The sequence below is a fragment of the Oryctolagus cuniculus genome, chromosome 5 (assembly GCF_051225735.1).
Source record: "Oryctolagus cuniculus isolate XC-2025 breed Fujian yellow rabbit chromosome 5, ASM5122573v1, whole genome shotgun sequence".
Classification (NCBI taxonomy): Eukaryota; Metazoa; Chordata; class Mammalia; order Lagomorpha; family Leporidae; genus Oryctolagus; species Oryctolagus cuniculus.
Window position 1 is genome coordinate 128,956,557 of NC_142871.1, and position 6,034 is coordinate 128,962,590.

A 6,034-nucleotide genomic window follows, 5' to 3' on the forward strand; every position below is an offset into this window, starting at 1 on the left:
GACAGTCACACCTATGGAGGAAACAGTGCAACCGAGCAGCCACAGGAAATCAAGGCTAACAGAACAAAGAGGGGTTTATCTCCTCTGCACAGGCCTGGTTTGAAGTGGGAGGAGCAGTGGATAAAGGGATGAGAGGGGAACTCCATTGCCAGGGCCGGGGCACAGAAGAGGAGGCGGCAGACTCCATGCCTGCGGTCGGTGCAGGTTTGCCTGGAGCTGCACAGGGCATCAGTCAGAGTAGCCCAGAGGCAGGAGATAAAAAATCAGTTTGATTGGCTGCTGTTGCCCTTTCCTTGGATAGCGTACAAACAGCCCAGTTTCCCTGGGTGGGCAGAAGACAGGGTCGTGAGAAAGAGAGAGGCAGCCCCTAATGTTTAGGACGTGACCTTGGCATTCTCCTGTTGCACGTAAACAATTTCGCAGAACATCAACAATAGACAAGGCCACCTGGGACAAGAACGGATCAAAACGGAAGCAAGTGTGTGAACACAGGCAGGCAAAGCAAGATGCTCACAGGCCCCTCCCCGAGCTGCCGTGAGTGACAGCTGCTCTACCAATTGCAGTTGTAGCCTTGCTCTGGAGGTCAGAGGCCCTCCCTGGAGGTCAGAGTTACTGAGATACCCAGTTCTGGAACTTTGCCCCTCTTTCCACGGGCTCTAAATCCGCATTCTTGGACTCTCCCTAAATCACCTGACCAGAGCCCAGTCCTGTAACAACTTCTCTTGTGTTCTGTCCTCCTCCTGAGGCATCCCGCGGTCCACCATGGTGGCTGTTGTCCTGGTGGCCACAGCAATGAACCCAACTCCTCCAGTTGGGGAGGGGTGGTTCCTGGGACTCTTTGGCAGGTGGCATTGGCAGGGATGAGGAAGGTGTTAGCTCTGCTGAATCCGAAGGGGCTAGTGCTCCCCCCAGAGGGGACGCCCTCCTTCCTGGAGGGACACATGGGCTAACTAGGGTGCGGTTAGGGGACCTCACAACTCCTTTTGGAGCCCAGCTCATCCAGCTGCTCAGCCTGCCCAGAGATCAAGGGCTATAGAGGAAGCAGGCAGAACAAGCATCCCTGAGCTACCTGCTGAGATGCAGGACTCCTCAGGTGGTGCTCACTTGCAACCAGGTTGAAAGCCACAGCCAAGGAGGGGCCTGTCCTCGGAGGGCTTTCCAGCCATAACTAAAGACACTCGCCCCCTCCCCCACCCCAGAAGCCATGTGTCCATGGGCTCAGGTCCCTGTGGGCCCGTATTCTGGAAAGGCCACACAGGGTCAGGTCGTTCCTCCAAGCCTCCCTGGGTGGGCCCAGGCCTCCTTCCAAAGCTGCCCAGCAATGTTGGAGACAAGGGCGTCTGCCTCCAGGAAAATGTGTCTCAGAAAGGAACATTTCATTTAGTTCTGTCTCTTGAAATGAATGAAAATGCTAATCAGTAGATCTATCATCCTGAGCCCTGTGTCTCCTCCAAGCTATAGATGCAGGGAACGCAAACCGGCCATGATGTTTAAACACACACACACACACACACACACACACGATTGCTTTCCCATGGAGGCAGAGCGAGCAGTTCTCTCACACCAAAACCTCGCACAATCACCCCTCCTGTCCTCATAACCGAGCTCCTTAAATGTGGAGGGCAGTGGCCTGGTGAGGTCTGGGAGCCAGGCCACGTGCTCTGGGTGCGTCCCTGCCAGCCCCACCGCAGGGCTAGACTCTATGTGAAGGAGCCACTGCCCCAGCGGTCTCCCTCCTCCCCGGTGGCTGCTCTCCCCTTACCTGTCCTGAGTAGCCTGGGGCCCTGGTCACATCCTTGCAGCTTGGGGTTGATGCTGGGATGGGTTAAGGCTTTGGGACTGTTGGGATGGAGGCGCATATATTTTGCGTGTGACGTGAATTTTGAAGGCGCTGCAGGATGAAATGCTATAGCCTGAATTGTGTCCCCTCAAGGTTCATATGCCGAAGGCCTAACTCCCAGAAACTCAGAATGTGACTGCAAATAGGGTTTTCCGACTGGTGATTAAGACAAAACGAGGCTGTTTGTGGGCCTTAATCCAATCTGACTGGGGAGGAGGTGAGGACGCAGGCAGACGAGAGGTGCAGACCCGCAGAGGGACGGGCCTGGGAGAGGTAGAGACAGGGAGGCCTTGGGGGCGCCGGCCCCGCCAGCACCTTGGTCCTGGGCCCCCTGCGACCGCTCCCCCTTTGCCCGTCCTCTCCTTGTTGGGTCCAGGTCACATCCTCACCTCTCTGCCTGGGGTGTGTAAAAGCTACTTCAGCACAGATACGAGCATTTGGTGGGACAGTCTCATACAGTGTAGCATTTCATTATTTTTAAAAAAGTCATTAAAAGTCTGTTTTTTAACATTGTTTTTTATTTATTTGAAACGCAGAGAGACAGACACACACAGCGATCTTCCATCTGCTAGTTAAATCCTCAAATGCTTGCAACAGCCAAGGCTGAGGCAGAGCAAAGCCAGGAGCCTGGAACGCAATCCAGGAGTCCCCCATGGGTGGCGGGGACCCAGGGACTTAGCCATCGCCTGCTGCCTCCCAGGGGGTGCATTAGCAGGAAGCTGGAGTCAGAGCAGAAGCAGCTCCTGAACCCAGGGACCCTGGTACAGAATGTGGACATCCCAAGGAGGGTCAGATACACTGCACCAAACCCTGCAAGTGTCCAGATGAGGTGTTTTTTTTTTTTTTTTTTTTTTTTTTTTTTTTTTTTTTAACTTATTTGACAGGTAGAGTTTGACAGTGAGAGAGAGAGAGACAGAGAGACAGGTCTTCCTTCCGTTGGTTCACCCCCAAAATGGCCGCTATGGCCGGTGCTGCACGGATCTGAAGCCAGGAACCAGGTGCTTCCTCCTGGTCTCCCATGTGGGTGCAGGGCCCAAGCACTTGGGCCATCCTCCACTGCCCTCCAGGGCCACAGCAGAGAGCTGGACTGGAAGAGGAGCAACCGGGACTAGAACCCGGCACCCATATGGGAGGCCGGCGCTGCAGGTTGAGGATTAGCCAAGTGAGCCACGGCCCCGGCCCCCCAGATGAGTTTTGCAAGTGCGCACTGTGGTCCCACCACCGGGCTGTGTCCTGCAAATCCCACTGACCCAAGGCCCCGGGGTTCCCATCTTGCCCTCCTCTCGCAGCCCCAGCTGGCAAATCTGACCTACAGAGCAGCCTGGCGGAGCGGGGGCCGTCTGCAGAGATCCTGCGAGAATCCTCACTCGGCCCCTCGGATGCTGCAACCGCAGGCCCGCCCCCAGCTCCCTGAGCCCCGGGAACACGTCTCCCCCATGGAGTTGCTGTGAGGATTAAGTGAAATAATCCTGGCAAAGCGCTAGGCCCGGTCCCTGGCACCGTAAACGCTGCGTTCTCTCTGACGTGGCCCCTCTAGCGCGCTCTGGGCCCCCCTGACAGCGCTGCAGGCAGCAGTGTTTGCCGGCTGCCCATCCCCCACCCTGGGCACTCCTCATCCTCTCTTCCTCCTAACATCCGCATTGCTGAGGGCTCAGGCGAGAGCTGCGTCACCAGCCTTGTTCCAGTGGCTTCTAAGAGCTCCTCTACTTCCCTCTTGACCTGCAGTGTTAGGTGCGGGGGTGTTTGGCGCCTGGCACTTCCGTTGCACCTGTGGGGTCTGTCCCATTCCCAAAGCAGCCCTGGCCATGTACCTCTGGTCTCTTCTAGTAGGGCGGGTCCTGAGGGACAGTGGCAGCCCTCCCTCACTGCACCTGCAGCACAGCTGGCCCCTTGCGTCTGAGGAACTAGGGGGCGGGAGAATACCAGGGAATTTCTGAAGGTTCATGGAAAAGTAGAATTAAAAGTTAAGTTTATTGTGATGCAAGACAATTGAAGTCTTTTCTTTCTCTTCCTTCCTTCCTTCCTTCCTTCCTTCCTTCCTTCCTTCCTTCCTTCCTTCCTTCCTTCCTTCCTTCCTTCCTTCCTTCCTTCCTTCCTTCCTTTCTTTCTTTCTTTCTTTCTTTCTTTCTTTCTTTCTTTCTTTCTTTCTTTCTTTCTTTCTTTCTTTCTTTCTTTCTTTCTTTCTTTCTTTCTTTCTTTCTATGACAGGCCCCCAGAGTGCTTTAGCAGGAAGCTGGAATTGGGATCCAGCCCTGGGACCCAGCGGGAGTGTCTTCACCAGTGACTCAACCACCTGCGCAAACACACTTCCCTAAACTTTTTTTTTTTTTAAATTTTTTGACAGGCAGAGTGGACAGTGAGAGAGAGAGACAGAGAGAAAGGTCTTCCTTTGCCGTTGGTTCACCCTCCAATGGCCGCCGCGGCCGGCACACCGCGCTGATCCGAAGGCAGGAGCCAGGTACTTATCCTGGTCTCCCATGGGGTGCAGGGCCCAAGCACTTGGGCCATCCTCCACTGCACTCCCGGGCCACAGCAGAGAGCTGGCCTGGAAGAGGGGCAACTGGGACAGAACTGGCACCCCAACTGGGGCTAGAACCTGGGGTGCCGGCGCTGCAGGAGGATTAGCCTAGTGAGCCATGGCACCGGCCTTCTGTGCGTTATTTTCATAGTATGCATTTTCTTTTGACTTTTTAGAAAACCCTTTGTGTACAAGGATTTCAACTTTTTTCAGAAAAATAAATTTATCTTGTAAAAAATATTTATTTATGGGGCCAGCATTGTAGCATGGCAGTTTAAGCCACTGTTTGCAATTCCAGCATCCTACAGTTCAAGTCCCGGCTGCTCCACTTCCGATCCAACTCCCTGTTAGTGCTACTGGGAAGGCAGCAGAAGATGACCCAAGTACTGAGCCCCTGTCACCCACATGGGAGACCCGGATGGAGTTCCAGGCTCTTGGCTTCAGCCCGGCCTGGCCTTGACTCTTGTAGCCATTTGGGGAGTGAATCAGTGGATGCATGACCTCTCTCTGTCTCTCTGTCACACTGCCTTTTAAATAAACAAATTGTTAAAAATTATTTGAGAGGCAGAGACAGAGCAAGGGAGACAGACAGAAAGCCACGCAGAAAGAGTTCCCACCTACATTCTCCAAATGTTCAGATTATGGCTGGGTCGAAGCCAGAGTCAGGAGCCAGGCACTCCATCCGGGTCTCCCACGAAGGCAGCAGGGACCCAACTACTTGAGCCTTCAGTGCTGGCCCCCGGAGTGCTTTAGCAGGAAGCTGGAATTGGGATCCAGCCCTGGGATCCAGCAGGAGTGTCTTAACCAGCGACTCAGCCACCTGCGCAAACACACTCCCCTAAACTTTTTTATTTTTTTTTAAATTTTTTGACAGGCAGAGTGGACAGAGAGAGAGAGACAGAGAGAAAGGTCTTCCTTTTCTGTTGGTTCACCCTCCAATGGCCGCCGCGGCCAGCGTGCTGCGGCCGGCACACCGCGCTGATCCGATGGCAGGAGCCAGGTGCTTCTCCTGGTCTCCCTTGGGGTGCAGGGCCCAAGCACTTGGGCCATCCTCCACTGCACTCCCTGGCCACAGCAGAGAGCTGGCCTGGAAGAGGGGCAACCGGGACAGAATCCGGCACCCCGACCGGGACTAGAACCTGGTCTGCCGGCGCCGCAAGCGGAGGATTAGCCTAGTGAGCCGCGGCGCCGGCCCAACTCCCCTAAACTTGTCTTTAGTTTCATCTTCTGTGAACCTCGTGAGGAGTCGTGGGATTATTGAGTCTGTGGGACGCGAAGAACTGTACCAAAAGCAAGACACCATGGGCACGGTCTCGGGGGGGCTTCCCCTCTTTCCTGGGTTCGACAGAGCCCTGTGCGTGGGACAGGTCTGGCAAGGGCGGCTTCTTTATTCTCCGGGGCTCAGTTTTCCCATCTGGAAGGTGGGGCTCTCACAAGGATGGCCTGGGTCTTCCGTCAGTGGTGGTTGAGGCTGGGGAGATCCTTACGCCCTTCAGGGTGAGCAGCAAACGACCCTGCCCACGGTTGCCACACCCCTGTCCCGTACGGGGGCCCCTGCTCCCTCTCCCGACTGGCATCTGAGTTGAGGCGGAGTTAGCAAGCCCTGCAGTGTTGGCCGGGCAGTCCCCAGAGCCCTGGGGTTGTGTGTGGCGTGGAAGGGGTCTCATGAATCACCT